The sequence below is a fragment of the Leptonychotes weddellii genome, chromosome 10 (genome assembly GCF_054177405.1).
Source record: "Leptonychotes weddellii isolate Sample4059 chromosome 10, ASM5417740v2, whole genome shotgun sequence".
NCBI classification, from domain to species: Eukaryota; Metazoa; Chordata; class Mammalia; order Carnivora; family Phocidae; genus Leptonychotes; species Leptonychotes weddellii.
The window spans coordinates 76,402,580-76,425,894 of NC_138378.1; the positions used below are offsets into that span (position 1 = coordinate 76,402,580).

The 23,315-nt window shown below is 43.9% G+C and overlaps 1 protein-coding gene and 1 pseudogene across 1 annotated transcript in view; both read right to left on the reverse strand.

Annotated features, from left to right (window-relative positions):
• Positions 1 to 23,315, reverse strand: part of CD207 (CD207 molecule) — a 45,328-nt gene that overhangs the window by 11,951 nt on the left and 10,062 nt on the right. Inside the window, exons 3-4 of the mRNA XM_081833648.1 lie at positions 14,365 to 14,505; positions 632 to 755 (exon numbers count right to left, since the gene is read on the reverse strand). The gene's annotated coding sequence lies outside the window, so the exon portion shown is untranslated. The remainder of the gene's footprint in view (positions 1 to 631; positions 756 to 14,364; positions 14,506 to 23,315) is intronic.
• LOC102737232 (ribosome production factor 2 homolog pseudogene) lies at positions 5,733 to 6,832 on the reverse strand (annotated as a pseudogene).

The window sequence follows — 23,315 nt, forward strand, 5'->3', positions numbered from 1 at the left end:
CGACTTCTGTGACGCACGTGCTACGCAAATCTGCGCCCAAACCCACAAAAAAAGAACAAGACCTCTGAAAACCCCAAGTCCCACAATAATATCTCCAATGCCACAACAGGGCTTTCTGTCCTCTGCAAACTAAAACCACTAAGCCATTAAGTTTCAAAATCCCAACCTATGCCCACACTCTAACAAATCATAACACCATTCACTTCATACCCCGATGCTGTGTACAGTTCCCTCCAACTTTCTTCCTCAACTTAGGTTTCTCTTTCCAAATATTTTGATTTTGCTCTTTTTCAGCAAGTAATGAGATAACTGCTCTCAGCCACCATTTCATGCTTTTAGTTTATTTTCCCAGCTTACTATGTACGAACTTCTTTCCCCAACTTAAGCTCTCCAGCTGGCCCTTTAACTGGGTCAGTCTCCCTAACTGGAACCTTAAACTTCCTTTGCCTCCCCATGCTCCCTATAAATGTCCCTGCTCCCTACAGCTGCAGCTTTCATCCAGGACCCTTAGGATGAGCGTCTTCCGTCCTATCTCTACTGGGAATATCCCCACAGAAATGCATGGTATTGCCTCACATTCATTCACTCCAGCATCCATTTACCCATCCAGTGAAATTTATCAAGTACTCACTGTGTGCCATGTCAAGTTCTATGCCTAGATGTTGGGAATTCCTCCTTGAACAAAACAGCCATGGTTCCTACCCTGCAGCAGAGTGCAATTCTCTCTGGATAATTCTTGGCATTCCACCTGTTTTCTTGCAAGGAAAATAAAGTGTATCTATGATTAAGCCTAAAGCAACAATAAAAAAAAAATTGCAGTTTAAAATGGTGTATAATATGACATTTTCCCAAACTATTCCTATTTAAAACACAGTACAGAGATATAGAGGCACCTGGGTGGCTCAGTCGGTTGAGTGCCTGACTCTTGGTTTCGGCTCAGGTCATGATCTCATGGGTCGTGGGATCAAGCCCTGTGTCTGGCTCTGTGCTCAGTGGGGAGTCTGCTTGAAGATTCTCTCCCTCTGCCCCTCCTCTCTCTCTCTCTAAAATAAATAAATAAATCTTTAAATAAAATAAAATAAAACACAGTACAGAAATACAGCTCCATGCTTTCATTCCCTGCAAGTAAACCTTCCTCCTAATATATCTGACTCTCAACCACATGAGAACTATATGCTCACAGAGCCCCCTTCCCTGGGTGGGGTGGTAGAGAATGAGAGCTACATGTCTAGGACACAGTGCAGTGGTCCTCAACTCCTGGAACACGTTTGTAAAAAATGCCAGTGCCACACCCCCCAAAATTCTGACTTATTTGGTGTGGGTTGGGGCTCAGGCATCAGCATCTTTAATAACCCTTGAGTGAGTCCTACATGCAGTCAAGGTTGAAAACCATCAATCCAGTGGAAAAATCTGAGTCCTGGCATGGAATCCTGGCTCTTCCATACACTGGTTGGGTGGATGATTTATTTAGGGGAATAGTTCATTCCCCAGAAATAGCTGGCCTTATAAAACAGTGGACTTGAGCACTGAAGAGTCCATTGCAGTACCAGCTAGTAGACAATGCCTTGAAACACTGGGAGCTGCTCTGCAGCATGTAGCATCTGCTTTAAAATAGGGCTGTTTCTTCCCCCAAAATACATGGATCTAGAGTATTTATACCAAGGAGTATAATTAGGTAGTATCTCTCACACTGACATATGATAACCCATCCTCAATGGTATTACTTCATTTCTGAAAGTCTGGATCTGCTGACTTAGGGTACCCAGAGGAGGAATATTTCTACCAGAGAACCCAACAATGATTCCCCCAAGTTAGGAGCTGGGACTGCTATCAGGCTATTTCAAACATCTCATGCCACTGGAAAAACAGGTTTTTTAAAAAAGATCATAGGTTTGGCAATGTCTCAGACTGGGTTTTGCAAAAGCAGACACTGAGATGGAATTTGGCGTACAGGATTTTTTGTGAAGGACCAACATCTGTGGAAGGGAGTAGGAGAAGACAGGATTGGGCAGAGAGAGAAGCTGAACTGTTGAAATTTAGTACAGGACCAACAAACTTCAGTCAGCCCCATGAGGAGTTCTGGAGCATAAATGACCCACCAGACTTGTCCTATGTTAGGCTAAAATGTCCATACCTAATTGACCCTGCAAGGCTCCCTGAAGGAGCTAATAGCTGGAGACCATCTGCTTACAGCTCCCCCAACAAACAGTTCAGACAACAAGCTTTTCTTTGAAGGGGAATCTGGGAAGTGTATCTCTATGTCTACCATGTTGGATGGTTGATCCTGACAATCAAGGGAAGAAAGTTCACTGACACACAGATGGGATGTGGTAGGTAATCTTCTAAGATGGTCCCCAGTGATTTCTGCCTCCTGGTATTCATGCCCTTGTGATCTTGGAAGAATGACCCTCCCCCAACAATTGCACCTTCAGATGAGACAACAGTCACAGCCAACAGCCTGAATGCAACCTCATGAAAGACTTTGAGTCGAGGTGCCCAGCTAAGCCACATCTGGATTCCTAGCCCACAAACCCTGAGGTAATGAATGTCTGTTGTTAAAGCCACTGAGTTTGGGGTAATTTGTTAGGCAGCAAAAGATGACTAATACGGGGAGCAGGGAGGATTATGACTGGAACTCAAGCAATAAATACCCAGGGGTATCTTCTAGTTCAACCTGTAAAGTTTGGCATTCTTAACAAATGGGATGGCCAACAGAGTAAGATAGCTCAGAAACAAAGGTCTGACTCATCCCACCAAGTAAAGAACATAGGCAGTTGACATGCTGACTGAAGAGCAAAGGAAGACAGAATAAACGTCTACGGAGGGTGGTCGTGTGGCCTCATGAACTTTGCAGAAACAAGGGTTAAAGCCACTATACCTGTATTTACCTGTCATGTATCTTTTTTTTAATTTAATTTCATTTTTCTTTCTTTTTCCTCTCACTTACATTGGATACCCAGATGAGATCATGACAGAACTAAAGAGGACAATACATCACTCAGTGATGCTGGGCTTGGAACTGGTTGCAATAACTCAAAAGACAGTGGGTTGTCTACTCTTGGAAAGAAGATGGGTCTGGATAGCATATAGCTGCACTAGGTCAGGTAAAAGCAGCTTGAGGAAGTGCCAGGATGAGGAAAAGGGTGTATATGAGTATTGGGCTATAGAATACTTGTCTCTTTGTCCAGGATAGCAGTACCCTTCTTAATAAAGAGAAATCTCAAAATCAGTGGTAGATAGGACCACAACTCTGAGTCAAAAGACAAAAGACGTTGGACATTTCTTCTTCCCAGCTCCCTGGCACATTACCCAGGCCCAGGCAATCAGATGTCACCATCTGCATGACTGAGACAATAATGCACTGCCTCAGAGATATCTGAGAGTCTTCAAGGGACATGTTGGGAGTCTTCTCTGATGTCCTCCTTTCCTTGGTCCTGCCCCATTTTTCAAGACTTCACATTGAGTCTGAAAACAAGTGGTTACCTTCCCAATAAATTTCTTTCATGCTTAAATTATGCAGACATGGGCTTGTTGTTTCAATCAAGAACCCCAATTGATATACCCACAGAGCTATCTCCTTTCCTATTAAGATTGATCCCGTTTTCCCACAGTGTGTTAAATGGAACACTAGTCCAGAAGTATGCTCAAAATGGGTTCAAAGGTTAAATAAGTTTGGTAAACAGTCCATGCTGTATGTCTTTCTTGAAGATTCATGGTAACTATGAGCATTTTAAAGGTTCTGAGAAGTCCTGTGTTAAGAAAATCTGTTTAATATTATTTATAACAGGGGTTCCATTACCATCTTTCTTTTACACTTAATGGATGATACTTCTCACTCTGAGAAACACTGTCCTGAAGCCAAAAAAAGGAAGATTCAGAGGCAGACTACAGTTCCCTCAGATTTCTAAGTTCTAGTTTGTTTGCTCTACGAGATCTTGCCACTTCCCCAGTTGAACCACACAAAGCATCATCACCCCCTTCCAAAGAGGCAATGCTACCCACAGAATATCAACACCATTCTGTTGAGTAATATGTACCTTCCTCATTAATTTCATATACTTTTTTGACATTAATTGTTTTCTTCTCAGGTCTGTTAAAGGCCTCTCTGTTCTGTTTTATTAACCTTACAATTATTTTAATATTACTAAACTAATAATTGCTTTACCAAACATCTTAAAATATGGCAGACCCCCCTTGTTAGCCATTTTTTAAATAAAATTTTCTTTTTTTAAGATTTTATTTATTTATTTGACAGAGAGAGACACAGTGAGAGAGGGAACACAAGCAGGAGGAGTGGGAGAGGGAGAAGCAGGTTTCCCGTCCAGCAGAGAGCCCGATGTGGGGCTTGATCCCGGGGCCCTGGGATCATGACCTGAGCTGAAGGCAGACGCTTAACGACTGAGCCACTCAGGCGCCCCTAAATAAAATTTTCTTAGCGATTCTTAACTTGTTCTTTCAAATTACCTTTTGGAAAGTTACAAAAACAAAGTCCTATTGCAATTTTACATAAAGTTTAATTTTAGTAAATTTAGTAATTTTAGTAAAGCTGTAAAATAATTTAGGATGATGTGACATCCTTAAAGTAGTCTTCACATCTAGATCCACATGATGTCTGTTTCCATTATATCTGTCAATCTATACTTTTTATAAAGTTTCCTTCATGCAGGCCTCAGCCTTTTTTCTTTTCAAGGGAAGAAGATAAGGTTATTATTATTTGTAGATGATATAATGTTTTAGCTATGAAATCTGAAAGAACCATCTGGAAGAGTTATTTAAATTGATAAGAGAGTTCAATAATCATATGGACAAAACAATCCACATGAATAACTTTCCTGGGTACACAAAACAACCCATTAAAACTATGAATATATAGAGACATAGGGAGGATTCCAGATATATTTAGGAGCAGAATTAACAGGACCTGGTAATGGGTTTGGTGTTGTTTGTGGGTCCCCTTCTGCCCCCCGATCACTCTCCAGAAAGAACCATGTTGCATCATACCATCTCATTTCAATTTTAGAGTCCAAATTTTATGTCTAGAGGACACTTTTCAAAATTTTTGCCATTCCTAGCTTCAGCACTGCTGGTGAGGTCTTTGCTATGTGCATTCATCTCGTTCTTTTCATTTCAGTCAGGCGGAATGGGCTTAGTTAGCTGGTCAACTCCTACCCCATCATTTTTTCTCAGAAATCTGCCTGTTAAAGCTTCCCTGTGATGATTTCCCTCTCACCCTTTCCTGATTGTTTGATGAAGCAGGAGGGAAAGATCTGCTGGAGTTGCACCGGGAAACTGAAAAGAAGAGTGCAGATTTAGACTAGCAGCAGAGGAGAATGAAAGAGGGAGCTCGCGAGGAACAAGGAAACGGACAGGCAGCCCTGAGACCACATAGTCATACAGTGGCCCTGTACATTTCAAAGGCTCTCAGACCCTACTGTGCATGGAGGTTGGCAAGAGAAATGCCAAAGCTCCTTTTCTGGACTAACTCAAAACCTCGCAAGTTATACCTTCAGGAAAAAATATATCAATGTAAATATTGTTATCAGGGCATTGAATTGTTGAGTGACAACCAAGGGGAATTACGGGTTTTCAAGAATTAAAGATTACATTTCACAGCACTTAACAATCTCTGAAGTCCAGACATCCTAAAAGATTCCTTTGTTATATGGAAACAACAGGATTATACCCTTTCAATAAGTCTTCTCACTGGTAAGGAGAGTAAAATTGGTGCTCTTTGTAGATTTTCTCAATACACCTCTTCATCAGAACTCTATTTTTTTTTAAGTTCCATCAGTTTTTTTTAATTCTCTTTGATTTTTTCTCTTGGTCTTCTGTTATCCTTTCTGCAGGTTGCTTCTTCAACCCCTTCATTTTCCTGGTTTGTAGTTTGCTTAGGTCTTGCTTCTGCATATGAATCCTTCCATAGTTGTAGCAAAAGTATCATGGGAGACATTTTTCTTCTTCTTTGGCTTGAGCACTTTTGGCATTTTCATAGATAATTTATAAAGATCATCTGATGCCAGATGTGTTCTCCTCAGAACCAGATCCAATGAGGACCCCATCTCTTCCAATTCAATCCTTGGTGTTCTACAACCAGATTTCTTCAACAGCAACTTATAGCTTCGAAAGTAAATCTTCCCATTCAATGCAGTGAAGTGCAGAACATACTCTAAACCAGCCAGGCAGATATTTGGTACTGTGGGGCCTCTGAAGAAATCAGTAAGAAGACTTTTTAGCCTTCTGTAGTCTTCTGTTACATCAAAATCATCACCAGCAAATATTAACATGGGTTTTTTTCCCTTGGGACATTTACTATTCTTAATATCTTTTAGAGAGACAAACTTCTCGATACCCAATTCAATCATATCCAGTACATGGTAGTCATACATACGACCTATTACTAGGTTATTTGGCCGCTTCTTATTATGGGAGCCAAGCATAAATAAAGAACAATCTGACTTCTTTGAAAAGAAGTCCAATGATGTCTGATCCTCAAATGGTCTTGTAATGTTTTTCTTTTTATACAGAACTCCATATGGTTTTTTCAGTGCATACACATCTTTAAGTCCTTGCGTCATCATTGAATTTGCATTTCCCCCTTTAATCAGCATAGCATTTTTAATATTTTCACTGAGTTTCGGTTCTCTCTTCTCAAGGAATCTCTTGGCTCTTTTCGTTTTGGGCTTTACAACTCAATCCAAAGCGTCCATGGCTACTGCAACGCGAATCCCCAGAACTCTATTTTTTTTAAAGATTTTATTTATTTATTTGACACAGAGAGAGAGAAATCACAAGTAGGCAGACAGGCAGGCAGAGGCAGAGGGAGAAGCAGGCTCCTTGCTGAGCAGGGAGCCCGATGTGGGACAAGTTCCCAGGACGCTGGGATCATGACCTGAGCCGAAGGCAGACGTTTAATCGACTGAGCCATCCAGGCACCCCCAGAACTCACTTTAAATAGGTCTGTTTCCCTAGAGTTTTGTGGGAGGGAATATTTTCTGCTATAGTTTCTAAGATCTTTTTCACGAGCACCATGCTCAAGGTTAAACCTACTCTCAAGATTAAGTCCTTTAGTCCAGGAGAAAAGTCCTGGGAAACTTTAATATGGGGGGAAAAAAAGAAGAGAACAAATGGAATATGTTCTCTTATTAAACAATTATTAAATATTAAAATAATTGTAAGGTTAATAAAACAAATGGAATATGCAATAGTATGCTCAAAGACATTTAACAACTGCTCTCTAAATGTAGAGGGGAAACCCGATTTGTAATATTTGCCAATTGTCATTGCGTAAATATTTCCACCATGGCCATTAAGTAACCAACATGATGTCCCTGAAAGCAGAGTTGAGAAAAGATGTACATGATAGGCTCTTGAGAGCCTGTAGGGGCTAATTCTAGCACGTCACTAAGGGACAAGTAATGTTTTCCACCTGTGGCCCAATCTATCCAGTTACGTGGTTTTTCTCCAACCTTGCACTCCAGGATGGGGAGGAGGGGATGCAGCTGTAGGGTGGTGACAGAAGGACAGGGGTACTGTTAAATGCTAGCAGGGAAACCCAGAGAGGGGAAAGGATGCAAAGACCCAGCATAAAACAGAAGGAATAAGCGCCCATGCCTCCCGGGGATCCTCCATTCTGAGCATTTATTTGTCCATTTCCACCAACTACGTGCTATTGCTTGCTTTAAGTTCTCTCTGTAAACTCCAGAAGGAACTGTTCCTCTTCCCTGGCCACAGGAGGCCTGGCTGTCCCCCATGACCACAACTCCCTGATGTGGGCATGGCTCCCTTTTCTGGGTGTGGCCTATAGTCACCTTCTTGGGAGCTGGTGACTTAACAAGGGAATCCTCTGGTTCCTGGGTACTTTCCCTGGAGTGAGAACCACAAGGAACACAAAGGCCCAGTGTTTAGCCACCAGAGAAATGGATGGGGGGAAAGGCTATGTGTTTACAAAGAACAAAAGCCCTTTCCATGGATATAGTAGCTCCAAGCACCTGGGGACATTTCCCAGGTATGGGAAGAAATGAGATGCATCATGGGATTAGGCAGTCCCTTGCTTCAAAGGATTCTCATTACCCTGGAGAGAAAATTAAAAATCAATCATCTTCAACAAAACACTCCAGGATTTGGCGTCTGTCTAGCTCCACGTTCCTATCTCTCACCACTCCTTCTCGCTGGCTCTCTTCACATTTGGAAACATTCCAAGCTTGTTTCTTCCTTTACACTTGCAAAAGTATATATGTATATATATGTATATACATACACATATTTTTTCTTGCTGAATTATTTGAAAGTAAATTGCAGTACTGTGGCATTATTGATATTTCTGCATTTATCCTAAAAACAAGGACACTCTTCTCCTCCATAATCATAATACCATTACCACACTCAAGGAATTTAATGTGGCTGCAACATCTAAACTATATATAAATGTCTAAAAAAAAAAAAAGTCCCTTATACCTGGGGGGGAAGGTCCTGACTCTAGGATCCAATTGAAGTTTGCACATTGCATTTGATCGTCATGGTCCTGGACTTTCCTATAACCTGGACCAGGCTCACCGCCTCATCCTCACACACACACACACACACACCTCTTTTTATCATTCATGACATGGACATTTTGGAGAGTACAGGCCAGTTGCTTGTAGAATGCCCCAAATTCTGGATTTGCCTGATTGTTTCTTAATGATTAGACTCAAGTTATGATTTTCTTTTTAAAACTCTGTTAGTGCAGCTTGACAGCCCCTCACAGGTAGGGTGCTGAGTGGTGACTGAGCTGGGGACCCAGCAGGTGTGCGCCAACCATAGCTGAGCCTGGCCTCCAGGTGTCTGCTGGGATCCACAGTCCTGATGCTGCTCAGGTCCTGAGTCCTCCTAAGCTGGAACTGTAGTGAGGAATTTTCCAGCTAAGGGCTATGGAGCCAAGTGTTTGTTGTTTTCTGACAGCAATATCTGAACCCCTGGGGCAAACATATCTTGATGGAGGACATAGAAACCAAGAAGTGGGGGGCCTGGCTGGCTGGCTCACTCGGTGGAGTGTGCAACTCTTGATCTCGGAGTCATGGGTTCGAGCCCCACACTGAGCATAGAGCTTACTTAAAAAAAAAAAGGAAGAAAGAAAGAAAGAAACCAGGAGGCAACTGCATGCGGAAGGCTGTGTCACAGGGACCCCTGACCAAGACTAAGAAGATGCCCCACAAAGCAGAAAGACTATTTCCTGCCAGGACTGGCACTCAGTGTGTATCCTGGGACCACAGAACCAGACGTGTCGCACCAACAACATCCACCTCGTGTGGGGAGGAATGGCGTCTTTACTATGTGAACCCTGAGAGCAGAGGCTGGGCGCCAGTCTCCTGAGATGCCCTGAGACTCCGCTAGTGGTGTCTTCAAAGCCATTCAGGAATTTGGCTTGACCTAGTTCAAAACTAAAGTGGTTGAATGAAGACTTCCACTTCTGGCCAATGTGGAATAACAGAGGAAGAAAAGACAACATTCAGGAAACAATGATCTTTAAGACCCTGGGCATCATCAGGACACCTGGGTGGCTCAGTCGGTTAAGCGTCTGCCTTAGGCTCAGGTCATGATCCTGGGGTCCTGGGATCGAGCCCCATGTCGGGCTCCCTGCTCAGCAGGGTTCTCCCTCCCCCTGCTTGTTCTCTCTCTCTCCCACACACACACACACACACAAATAAATAAAATCTTTTTAAAAAGACACTGGACATTAGGCAATGAAAGACGGGATCCCTGAGATGAAGGAAACAAGTGAGGGGAGCCCTACAGTTGCCCCAGTTTATATATTGAGAGCTTCCACAGCGTACAGGGAAAGAACAGGCAGAGCCCAGCACACTCCCTGAGTTGAGGGGACAGAGCTGAGAGTCCAAGAAGACGGAGGCAGCTACAGAACACAGCACAGAGCACCCAAGAGAAGAGAGCTGCACAGATGCTCAACTCCAGAGAGCTACAGAGGGTCCCCTCAAGTGTCCGGCAGAGTACTGGCCATGCATCTGGTCATTAAACAAAGATCAAGTCACTGTAGAGCTCACTCCTCATTAATCAATCCGTTTAACACTACATCAAATACTAATGATGTACTATATGTTGGCTAACTGAACATAATAAAAAAAAAATCAGTAGGGAGAGCATGGAATCCCATTCCCCACTGCCCTGCCTCTGCGGCTCCTCTTTATCACAATTACACCCATGCTGTCTTCATCAGTGGCCCATAGGTGGCGCCATTACCTTTGGCTGGACACAGAATTACTCCAGGCTACCACTTACGAGAGTACAATTTTTACAATGTGTGTGAATCTGGTCTTCCTTAAAATTTTGTAGGACTGCATGATAGTTATAATGGAATCCTGGCCTTCCAGGGATTCCAGACCCCCTTAGTAAATGTAGCAAGCGATACTAGTAATCCCGTCCCTATCCCTCACTCCCTGGGCCAGGACCCGTGAGGCTTCAGTAAATGTATAAAGTAGACAGATTCTTTGAACAGAGAGAGAAAGGTGATGGCTTTATGGAATGGCCTTGTCCCCAAAGAGCAGACACAGACAATCAGTCTTGGTCTTCAGAAACCAGCCAGAGTGGAGGTGGCCTCTCTCCCATCAGCTGTGACTGTTAAATATAGCAAGCCCTGATGGGGACCAGTCCCAAGAGTCTAGAACATTTAGAAATGTCAGGGTTTCTGTTATGAGGCGACCTCCTGCAAACAGGAGACAGGCGGCAGGGGGACTCCATGTTTGCCTGCTCCACCAAAGCTGTTCTTGCCAAGGGCAAGAAGACCTCCACCAAAAAAGAAAGACACCTGGACAGCAAGTGCCTCCTGATGTGATCCAAGGACCACTCACGAGGTTCTATTGTCCAAAACAGGAAAAAAAAGAAAAATCACACCTAAATCTGATAAGTCCTCTAATTCTGATTGCCAGGGAACAGAGCAACATGGTTAAAGACACCAGAGGGGCCAGCAAAATCCAGAGTGAAAAGTTCTAAGGATATATGGTGAAAAGTTCTAAGGATATAAATAAATAAAATCTTAAAAAAAAAAAAAAAGAAGCCTGATCCTTAGAACCTGGCTATTTTTACAGAATGCTTGCTTACTTGCTTTCCTTCTTTGTGTGTGTGTGTGTGTGTGTGTGTGTGTCTTTTTGTTGTTACTATTGTTCTCCCTCAATCTTTGGTAAAATTCTTTTATGGAAATTCCAACTTCCTTCAGAGGTAATCAGAGGGACCAGGGGAAGTTGGGTTTGCTTACCAAATGCTGAGACCTGCACTCTCAGGCCCAGCCCTCTTCTCCCACTGGCCCCTAACCTGCTAGCAACTTGGCCTTTCCCTCCTAGCAGGGGACTGGGACAAACTTCTCTGGAGCATCTGACCAGCCCAGGAGACACATTTTCAAGGCAATGAAATTGATAGAGGCCTGGGCAGAGCATCCTTCCCTCAGGTGAGACTTCCAACTGACCATCACCATAAGGACCATATTTATAGAGCAAATAACAGGGTTTGAAGTTAAACATTTGTCTGCCTACATACAGTTTGGAGCGAGCTACATTTCCATGTTATCATGTTTTTATATTTTTTTTCAAAGATTTTATTTATGTATTTGACAGAGAGAGACACAGCGAGAGAGGGAACACAAGCAGGGGGAGTGGGAGAAGGAGAAGCAGGTTTCCTGCTGAGCAGGGATCCCGATGTGGGGCTCGATCCCAGGACCCTGGGATCATGACCTGAGCCCTGAGCCAAAGGCAGACGCTTAACGACTGAGCCACCCAGGCGCCCCATGTTTTTATATTTTTAAGGAGCCTGGGCTATGAGTGTTTGCCTCCCCTCTCCCAGATTCCATGGAGGGGGAGGGCGGCCCAGCCTGGAGCAGGAGGGGATGTGAGGCAAGATTGTAGCTCTTGCATCCAGAACAGAAGGGCCAGTTTTGACCTGGAGGCCAGATAGTACATTTTAAACAACCAGGCTCCCAATGTTATTCATAGAGCATGAGTCTCACAAATAACATTCCTTAGCCTCTCAATCAGGACTCCAGCTGTTTCCACAGGGCTTCCCCCGGCTGATGAGGTGGGGTATTGTAAGTACCCGATTTGAGGTAACTTTGCCTTATTCTCATTTATTGCCTACTATTTATTACCTTCATCTAAGTATAGCTTCCTTTTCTCTTCTGTTTCTATTAGGTTTCCATAATAATAATGAAGTTTTCTTTCCTTGTCGAAACCAAAACACGACTGTTATGAATCTTTTGTTCAGAATACCTCTTCTGCATATTTAATTTTCTCTCTTTCTAGGACTTCTGTTATCTGGATCCTGGCACTTACACTTCTACTGTCATACCTCTTAACTTTTACTCTAAATTTCCTAATTATTTATTCTTCACTGCTTCCTTCCTTGAGACATCTGATCTTGCAATTCACTGTTTATTAATTGTGCCCATTCTATTATTTATCCCATCTGTTGTGTTCTTTATTTCCACTATTATATTGTTCACATTTAATATTTCCTCTCACTTCTTTTTATGATTCCTTGTTCTTATATTATTAATATCTTCCCTGTCTCCTTAAGTGTATTTACTGAGCTTATTTTAAGTTATTGGTCCATCTGTTCTAATACTTCAAAAGATACATATTATCTCCTGTGTTACTTTCTTTTGAGAAACTTGTTCTCCTCAGCTGTCTAGTTATTTTGGCTTGTGAGGTCATATTCCCCACAAAATTCCAACCACTCTGTCTGATAGTGAGCTTAGGGAAAGAACTGAAGTTCAAACCCTGGTCCTTGTCAGCCGTGTGAGCACAAATGGAAGGGAGAGGAGGAGCCTAAGATGAGCACCAGAATCACAGGTAATGGTGCCTGTGTGCTCTTACCCCACTAGTCAAGGCTTCAACTTTGGACCCCATGGAAAAGCAGCACAGAGTGGAGGTGCTCTCTTGGGTTGGGACCCCCTAGCCCTGGGAGTGTAGAAGAGGAAAAGTAGAGAATAAATGCAGGAGGCCAGTCAGTTCCCAGTGACTTTCCCAATTACCCCAACAAGACCTGTTCTCTGTCCAAATAGTACCCCACTGATACCTACCCAAGCTTGATGGGCCATTTTCACAGAGTGAGGGAGGACAGGATGGTTTCCCCAAAGCAATAGAGTAGGGACAGGGAAAATAAAAATTAAAATAATATTCTGCCCCAAATTAAACGGACACTTCCACCTCTTTGCAGCTTTTTAATGCCAGGTTTTGGGGGAATAGTTCCAGGTACACCTCAAAAATCACAGGGTCCTCTTCTTGGCTTCAGTGGGAATGATTCCAGTGTTTCCCCAGTGAGCTCAAAGAAAGCTCTTCACATACTGATATAGAACCGTCTTCAAAATATAAGTGAAAAGCAGGGTACAGAGCAGTGCAATATGCTGTCATTTGTGTAAAGAAGGTGGCATGTGTGGGTGTGTGTTCATTTACTTGTATATGTACAGGACATCCCTGAAAGGTTACATGAGAAACTAAGACTATTGAAGGTCTCTGACAAGGGTACCTGAGTGATTAGGGACTGGGGTAGGAAATTTAAGCTGTTATGCTTTTTTGTAACTCTTTATTTTTAAACATATTTTTAAGTTAATAAATATCTCAAATACACACACACAATGTCTTATCATCAGATTCCAGGGTCCTCTCCCCGCTTGTGACCCTAATGTCTAGGTGGGTACAACACTGCCCATGTTGAAATCCTCCCCATTTTCACAACCCACCAAAAAATGCCACTTCCTTCATTAAGCCTTCTCTGAACACCACAGCTAGAAGATCCTCTCTCCTCTGAACTCTCAGCCCACATTGGCGACAACATTTTAAGGTCCTGATCACTTTCTACCACACAATTTCATTATCTGTATATCTATCACATCTCCTCTGCTCATTCATTTGGTCTTGAGGAATGCTACTTTGCTGAAATGGGCCCAGTATCTAAAACACCACAAATTCCCAGGGGCATCCTCCAGGCTCATTTTAGATGATTCTCATTCACACAAGCCACATATTTGCCCTTCTGAATGTCCCCTAGCCATTGTCCTAAACACGGGTCCACCACATCCAGGGCCAGTGACCTGAGGAGCACCAGGATCCCACATGCTGACAGGTCAATGAATTAATGGCCATTCCTTCAGCTTTATATATACGACAAAACTGAGCCACAGAAACCAACAGTCCAAGGTGACCAAATTTAGAGATGAGAGCAACAGCCTCTGACTCTCTTCTGTGACTGTTCTGGAGAATAGTACTCAGTCAGGGAAGTCCTTCTCACAGGACTGAAGAGGGGGCTAGGAAAGGTCTGTCCTCCTGATCTTTCGGAGGACCCACTTCCCCCAACATATTTGGTATTTTCGTTGTCATGTTTTACCTGTTCAGTTAAAGATAACAATTGTCCTCTTGCTTAAGTTGGCAAACACAAGAACTGTCGCCCCATGGTCTCGAAGGATCTAGTCTCCTGCAACCTGCCCAAGATGTATGACGGGAAGCTCAGGAAAGAGACAGGTGAGGCCTGGAACAAAGCAGACACAAATGCACTCATCAGAACTGCCCCCCTGCCCCATCTCTCCTCCCAGGGCCCTTTTGCACAGGAAAGTTCCACCTGGTGGGCTCTTACAGAGTCTACCATGCTTGTTAAGGTGTAACCTCTTGGTGAGCCCTGACCCTTCTGGTACCAGGCTTGTATTTTATACTCACAGTTATTCTTGTATTATCAGCCTGTGCTATTTGCTCCTACGTCTGTTTCCTCTACCAGACACTGAAAATGAAGACACAGAGGGGAGGAGGATGGTGGAGTCAGGCTACAGGGTAGCCTGGGGTAGGGGCTGCCGTTGTTCACTACCGCAAGGTGGGTGTTTTCATCATCCTGGTACCCTCAGAACTCAGGAAGGACTTCAGAAACCAATACAGGACGCCCCTTTGGCCCCGCGGCCACAACTCTCTGGGCTCCAGGTGGTAAGGGGGCTCTCGGCCCCGCCCCCTTGCCACCCCCTGCCGAGGGACCGGGGTTTAGGGAAAGCGGACTCCAGCACCTGGCGCAGACAGGTAAACCAGAGAAATGAGACCCGCGACCAGCGTCTCGGGCCTGGCCTCTGTTTGAGACATTCCCCCCGACTTCACCCCTGTTCGGGATCCGGCTCGAGGAGGCTGGGAGAACCAAGAGCCCGGCGCCCTCTGCTAGGGCGCATGCGCAGGGAGGTCGGCGCTGGGCGAAACCCCTCGTCGCTTAAGCTCGCGACCAGCAGGGGGCGACACGAGGACGCCTCCCTGCTTGTGGCCGGGAGCTAAGGACGTGGTGGCCGGAGGGTGGGCTGGCACCTGACTGGGGGCTGCGAGGAAGAGAAGCTTCTCTGGGTAAAATTAGCGGAAAGATAGGACGTGGCAGTAGCGAGCATGCCTGTCGCGACCCCAGCCGTCCCCGCCACCCCGGACCGAGTGCTCACATGCTCGCCCCACCATCAGTGTGGTGTGGCCAGGGGTCGAGCCCACAGTGGGTGTTTAGTCCGTCTGAGAGTGCTTTGTCTGGGTCTCCACACACTTCTGTGTCTCTGACTCTGCCTGGCTCCATCTGTGCTTGTGTCTGGCACTGAGGCTGTAGATCCGAAAGGAAGAGGAGGGAACACCACCTCTTTCTAGCTCCTGCCTGAAGTTGGTATATATAATTAGCCCTACTCAACTCTCAGCCCTTACCTCAACCTGCAGCCTGCGAAAATTCTACTCTTCTGTTCACTGCACAGCCCCACTCAGGCTCAGCCCAAAGGGACATGGAGTAGGCTCTCCCCAGAGGGACTGCAGAACCCTGAGGGACTGCTGGGAAGGAAAACATGTCCTATTCAGGAAGAGGTGGCTGGTGAGAGAGAAGTGCTGGGGACCCTCCACTGGACAGTTTCCTTAGTGAGCCTGAGGCCAGGGAGCCCTGGGCACTGTCTTCTCCCTTGTGGCCCACCTCTAACCCACGCAGCACCCTTGTAAAAATTAGCTCAGGCTGGTTTTCAGTCCCCATTTCCCTCCTGGGCCAGGTGACCTTGTATAATGCACAACCTGTCCAAACTGTACATGGCAGAAAACTGCATCCTGCTAGTCCCCATGGAGAGTAGAAACTCGGATTGTGAATAAGTCTGTGACCGGGCAGATGTCCACTTGTCCACCTCTACACTCCAGGACAGTGATGGAGGCAGTGACTATTCCTATAAGAACATAACACTTCTTGGGGCGCCTGGGTGGCTCAGTCAGTTAAGCGTCTGCCTTCGGCTCGGGTCCTGATCCCAGGGTCCTGGGATTGAGCCCCACATCGGGCTCCCTGCTCAGCGGGGAGTCTGCTTCTCCCTCTCCCTCTCCCCCTGCTTGTATTCCCTCTCTCGCTGTATCTCTCTCTGTCAAATAAATGAATAAAATCTTAAAAAAAAAAAAAAAAGAACATAACACTTCTTACTCCCATCAGGGGACCCACAACTCCTTGTGCGTCCCTCCAAAGCCTCTGACTCTGAAACTAATGGAATCTACAGGGTAGCTTCGGGAAGCCTGTGGCCTCTTCCCCTACAGTCTGGCATGTCCTGGCCAAGATGGTTGACTACTCCTCTGTGCTCAGCTCTGCTCCTGGGGACAGTCCTCACTGCCTAACTAGACCTGCAATGCTCTTTTTATATTTCTAAAACCAGGAGCCCCTCTCAGTGATGCCTTCTTTCTTCCCAAACTCTTGTCTCTGACTGAGTTCCTGGTCTTCACAACCTTTGACTTGGCAATGGTTTCTTAGATATAATACCAAAGTACAAGCAACCAAAGACACAGAGAAATTGGACTTCATCAAAAGTAAATACTTTTGTACTTCAAAGAACACTATCAGGAAAGTGACAAGACAACCCACAAATGGGAGATATATTTGCAAATCATATATCCGATAAGGGACTTGTATCTAGAATATACAAACAACCCTTAAACTCAATAATATAAAGACAAGTAACCCAATTAAAAATGGGCAAAGGATCTGAACAGACATTTCTCAAAAGATATACAGATGGCCAAAAGACACCTAAAGATAGTCAACATCATTAATCATCAGAGAAGTGCAAGTCAAAACCATAATAAGATACCACTTCACACCTACTAGGATGGCTATAATCAAAAAGACAGGTAATAACAAATAACAACAAAAATGTAGGGGAAACTGGAACCCTCACATATTGCTGGTAGGAACATAAAATGGTGCAGCCATTTGGAAAACAGTGTGGCAGTTTCTCAGAAAGTTAAACACAGAGTTAACTCTTCAACCCAGCAATTCCACTCTCTTGGGTATATACCCAAGAGAAAGGAAAACATATGACCACACAAAAACTTTTACAAGAATATTCACAACAACATTATTAGTAACAGTAAAACAGTGGAAACAACCCAAATGTCCATCAACTGATGAATGGATAAAATGTGGTACAACCATATAATGGAACATTCTTTGGCATTAGTAGGGAATAAAGGACTGCTACATGCTACAAGGCGGATGAATCTTGAAAACATGACGAGAAATGAGAAAAGCTAGTCACAAAAAACTGCATGTTATACAATTCCATTTACATGAAATTCCAGGATAGGTAAAGCTATAGACCCAGAAAGTAGATTAATAATTGCCTAGGGCCTGGAGGCATGGGAGATTGAAAGTAGAAGAGCTAAAGCCTTCTCATTGGAGTGATGAAAATGTTCTAAAATTGATTGTGGGGACATTGCACAACTCTGTGAACAGACTAAAAACCATTGAATTATATACTTTAAATAGGTGAATTGATTGGTATGTGAATTATATCTCAACAAAGCTGTCACCAAGAAAGAAAGAAAGAAAGAAAGAAAGAAAGAAAGAAAGAAAGAAAGAAAGAAAGAAAGAAAGAAAGAAACGACCTCAGGAGCCAGCTGAAGGGAGTCCCACTGACTACATTTGGGATAATTTGCAAATTAAGTAAATAATGATAGTAACATGTTATAACCCATTGACTAAAACATGAATCCATTGTACTTATTGTTATAAACAATGCATAGAAAATTTGACAAGTAATAGGATATATACATAGTCTCAGAGTTCCTCCCTAAAAATATTTATTAATTACAAAGGGAAAAATACTAACTTTACAGAGAGAAACTTAACAGACACCACCTCACTCAAATGATCAAAATTAACATCACCCGTATCTGGATAAAAAAATATCATGTCCCATCTGATAGGATACAGTGAGAGAATTCAGCACCAATTCAATGGTATTCCTGCCACAGATGCATAATCTAAATTGAACCATGAGGAAATATCAGGCAAACCCATATATATATATATATATATCTGTCAGGATATTATATATAATAACTGGCCATGGAAGTCAAGAAAAGACTGGAACTGTTGCAGACTGAAGATAAATAAGAAGACAATGACGACTAAATACAGCATATAATCTTGACTGGATCTTTTTGCTATAGAGATACTGTCAGGACAACTGGCAAACGTTAATGAGGTCTGAGTTGTCCACGGCGATAATGTTGATTTTATTATTTTGACGATTGCATTATGATTATGAGGGAAATACAAAACAAAGCATATGTCAGCAATTTATGCTCAAATGGGTCCAGGGCAGGGTGAGTTCTTTATACCTGACAACTTTTCCGTAAGTTTCAGATTGCTTAAAATAAAGCAAGAAACCATAATACATAAAAAGTAACTGGCCCATATTCTTCAAAAAGTGTCTATGTTACAAAAAGGCAAAGAAAATTTGATGAACTGTTCCCAGCTACGGAGACTAATAAGAACTCAAAAACTAAACACAACGAGTAATACTGGATTAGATCCTGGACCAGAAAAAAATAATAAAGGACATAATTGACACAAGTGGCAAATTTTGAATAAAATCTGAAGATTATATGATAGCATGTTAGATGTCCTGATTTTGATCATTGCATTATGGTCATGCAGATGAAGGACGTCCTTCTTTGAGAATATAAGGGGACACGGTGTCTGCCACTTATTCTCCCATGTGCCTATAACAATAATTTTCTAAATATATAGGGAAAGAGAATGATAAAGCAAATGCAGCTAAGAAATAGGTTTACTGGAGTTCTTTGTACTATTCTTGTACCTTTTCCATAAATTTAAAAGTATTTAAAACTAAAGTTTTTCAAAATAATGTTTAAAAAACAAGATGAGCAGCACCAGTCATTAAGCATCTGCCTTTGGCTCAGGTCATGATCCCAGGGTCCTGGGATGGAGCCCCGTGTTGGACTCCCTGCTCAGCAGGGAGCCTGCTTCTCCCTCTCCCACTCCCCCTGCTTGTGTTCCCCCTCTCGCTGTGTCTCTCTCTGTCAAATAAATAAATAAAATCTTTACAAAAATAAAATAAAGTAAATAAAAAACAAGATGAAATCTAAAACCCGATGCACATGAATGAAAAGCACATGCACAAAAAATAATGCATATTTTGTGAGAAAGTATAACAACAAAGACATATACACTAAACACAATTCAATGGTTCCTTATGGGGGGGCAGGGTGGGGAGGAAAATGGGAGCGTGTGGCTAAAGAGAACAAATAAAACAATTTTTTAAAGACTGGACTGGGGGTGTCTAGAGGAACAAAAGCCAAATTTCTGACTTCAAATTTCTGAAGAATAAGGTGGTATAAGAATGGAGGCAAGCATGAAGAGGGGAGAGGGGAAACATCATACAAACACACGCTGTTTTGTGTTTTATCTTTATGTTTTGGCATTGTTTGAATTGTTTTGTGATATAAAATATATTCATGTATTATTTATGTAATTTTTGAAATAGAGGAAAAATGGAACATCCATATAATGTTATCTAGAGGAGCTATTAAAACTGAGATAGAGGAGTGCCCTAGTGGCTCAGTCTGTTAAGCATCTGCCTTCCGCTGGGGTCATGATCCCAGGGGTCCTGGGATGGAGCCTGACATGGGGCTCCCCACTCCGCAGGGAGTCTGCTTCTCCCTCTCTTCGCCCTCTCCCCCCTCGTGCCCTCTCTCAAATAAATAAAATATTTTTTTAAAAAAACTGAGGTAGAGCTACATCCACTGATATGTAAGAATGTCATGGCCTATTGTTAAACTTTTTTTTTCAATGGCAATTTGCAGAGTAGCAGGAATAGTATAAACCGTTGATGAAAAACATATAGTTTGCACATGCAACGTTGTAACTATCAGCTATGCTACTTATGGAGGGAGGATTAAGGAGAAGGACTTACATACATTTCAGCCTGGTTATTTTACAATGAGCTTGTGTTAACATAATTTTTAACCACATAATGCATGAATATATTCTCATTTTTTAAAAAATCAAGTAATATATGTATGGTTTTAAGATACATATCACTGTAGCTAAGGTAAGGAATTGTTTCTTAAAGAACAATTGGTATTTTTTTAAAGGAAATGTAAATTCCTTTTTAACAAAACACTACTTAAAACAACGATTATGTAATTATACCTCTATTAATATAGCAACAGTTTAAAATAGTGCATACGCCCAATGAGGAGGTTGTCAGTTTCCAATTCCGTTGAATGGAAGGTGAGAGTCTCACCTTGCCCGACTTTCCCACACACGCTAGACACTCCCACAAAGTATAAGTCACGACGTGCCCCTCCAAATCCACAAAGCCCTTCTGCTACCCAACCTGTGCACAGGAAGGTCCCCGCATCGGTCCCTTAGTTTCTACCTGACAAACTCCTGCCTGAGGATGTCAGGGCATCACCTCCACTGGAAAGTCTTACCTTTCTCCAGGCAGGAGAAGAAATCCCCAGTCCTCCTCTACCCTAGCCTCAGCACTCCACCCTACCATCCCCATACCCTCCCCACCTTCACCACGTTTCCATTATCTCATCTTCCCTCTACCTAGAGGGCTCATCACTTTGCGCACTAACTCTCGCTTGGGGGACCTGTCTTAGCAGAGGCTTAAGGTGTGGGGAAAATGCTTTCAGGCAGTTTGGCACTGTATTAAGAGCAATGAAAAGGTCCCTATCCTGTTGACCTAGTAAGGATCCTAATGAAATAATCCTCCCCAAAGGAGAAAACTATCTATTTGAAGATTTTGGTTTGAGCATCATTTTAATGCTGAAAAACTGGACACACCAGAACATTTAACAATTGAATGGTTAAAGTAAATTACCGGAAACAGAATATCTCTTGGCCATTGAAAATTACGTATGAGGACCATAGCACAGGACAAATACTTAGTTGAGACCTCAAGTAGAAAATGCAAAATATAAAACTGCATGTTCACCATGACTAAAACGATGCAAATTAAGTGTGCAGTGAAAAGAAGAGTGGGGTTTTTTTTTTTTTCTTCTTCTTCTTTCTTAAGAAAGAAGGTGATGAATTTAGGTTTGGGCACTGGGATTCTTTTTTTTCCTTCTTTCAATTCTATTATTATTGTTCTAACTGTATGACTAGTACGCAGAGGCTGGAAGCGGCGTTAAAAGGAGTCTCAACATTGTCTATACGATTTAAAAACAGAGGTATTTTCAGCAAGAGGACTGCATTTCTTTTTTTTTTTTTTAAGATTTTATTTATTTGACAGAGAGAAAGCCAGAGAGGGAACACAAGCAGGGGGAGTGGGAGAGGGAGAAGCAGGCTTCCCGCTGAGCAGGGAGCCTGATGCGGGGCTCAATCCCAGGACCCTGGGATCATGACCTGAGCCGAAGGCAGACGCTTAAGGACTGAGCCACCCAGGGGCCCCAAGGACTGCATTTCTAATGGAGGGATTCCGGCACCTTGACCGGCCAGTGGGGGCTGGGGGCCGGGAACAGGACTCCCAGGGTCTTTTAGAACAAAGCCACGACCACCAAGTGCACCTGGAAGAATAGGTACGAAAAGGACCCCCTCGCCCACTAGCCAGCCACTCCACACCCGCGACTCGGGTCAGGCTGAGCGGAGCCGATTGCCCGCGTTGGTTGAGGGCATGTATTTCTCCAGCGATCCGTCCCTTTAGACTACCTTCTCCATTAGCAACCTGCACGTTCCCACTGAGACCAGCCGGCCTGCTGACCAAACCTAAGGAATCGAGAGAAATTGGCAGAAAGGCGGATCACTCTCTGCGGAGACCCCGCGGCGCTTTGTTTGGGTCGCGCGCAGCCTCCGCGCTTCCGGCCCCGCCCCTTCCCACTCTCCCGCCCCCTGTCCCTGACCCCAGCTCTCGCTCCTGGGCTCCGCGCACCCGGCTCACACAGCTTCTATCCCCCCTCCCCGGCCTCCGCCTTCCCACTCTCTTTCCCTTTCTGCCATCACCTCTCCGCCCCCCAACACACACACACACACTCACACCTCTCCCCCATCAGGACCTCCAGCACTGCCTTCACCACCACCATCTTCCCAAGGATTTGCAATTTTTGCCCCAGACGAACGGACTCTAAAGAAGGGGTCTCTGCGGAAAATGAGTAGGACCCAATCCCGAGGGGGCGGCTTTCGTGGAGATCAGGACGCCGGCCTGAGCGTCTCGGCTCCATCACTCCAGAGGGCGCAGCCCTCGCCCCTGGGGAAGGGAAGGCGAAAGGCCGAGGCTGGGGAAGGGAGAGGCAGGTCCCTGGAAAAGGAATGACCGAGTGTGAGGACACTAGAGATGGCGACCAGAGTGCGGCCGCCTCCACTTAGAGAGGTTGAGCGCTATCCGTCGTCTATCCGTCCGTTTATTGGGATTTGGGGATCATCCACCAAGGCTAGGATTTCAGAGTGGAGAGCCCAATTCGCATCCCTCGATATCCCCAAGTTTGTTCTCCATGAGTGTCAGGGGGAGGTGGGAGAGAACGAGATCAAGGAATATATCAATACATTCTTATTCTCCTTAAAAAACGTCAGGTCAGGGGCTCCAAAATGACACACACTCCGCCAACCCTCACTTCTTTCGGGGAAGAGCTAGCTCTCTCAGCTGTCCGTCCAGCTGTCCCTCCATATACGTACAAGACTCAGAAACGTGTAACGTGTGGCTCGTGATTATTTTTACACAAATGGTGTGACATTCCGCGATTGTCCCGCAGCGGAGGCCGCAGATGTGTGCCAAGGGAAGGGAGAGAGACGAGTTCTTGGCAAAATTTTCCTTTGCACCGTTTGGTGCAGTCTGTTGAACTATATGTTTGCCTAAGAGGTATTTTACCTTGCCAGAAAGAAAAAATATATATATTAAAAATAAAGAAAAGGAAATGGGATTAAAATCTAGAAGAAAAATAGGTAAACCCTGTTCCTAAGACACACAGGCGCACGGACGCGCATCGGGAGCTCGGGCATATTTGCTCTTTAGTCCTTGAAATTGCCTCAGACTCATCTCTGGGCTCACTTCGCCGCCCCTCATTTCGTGT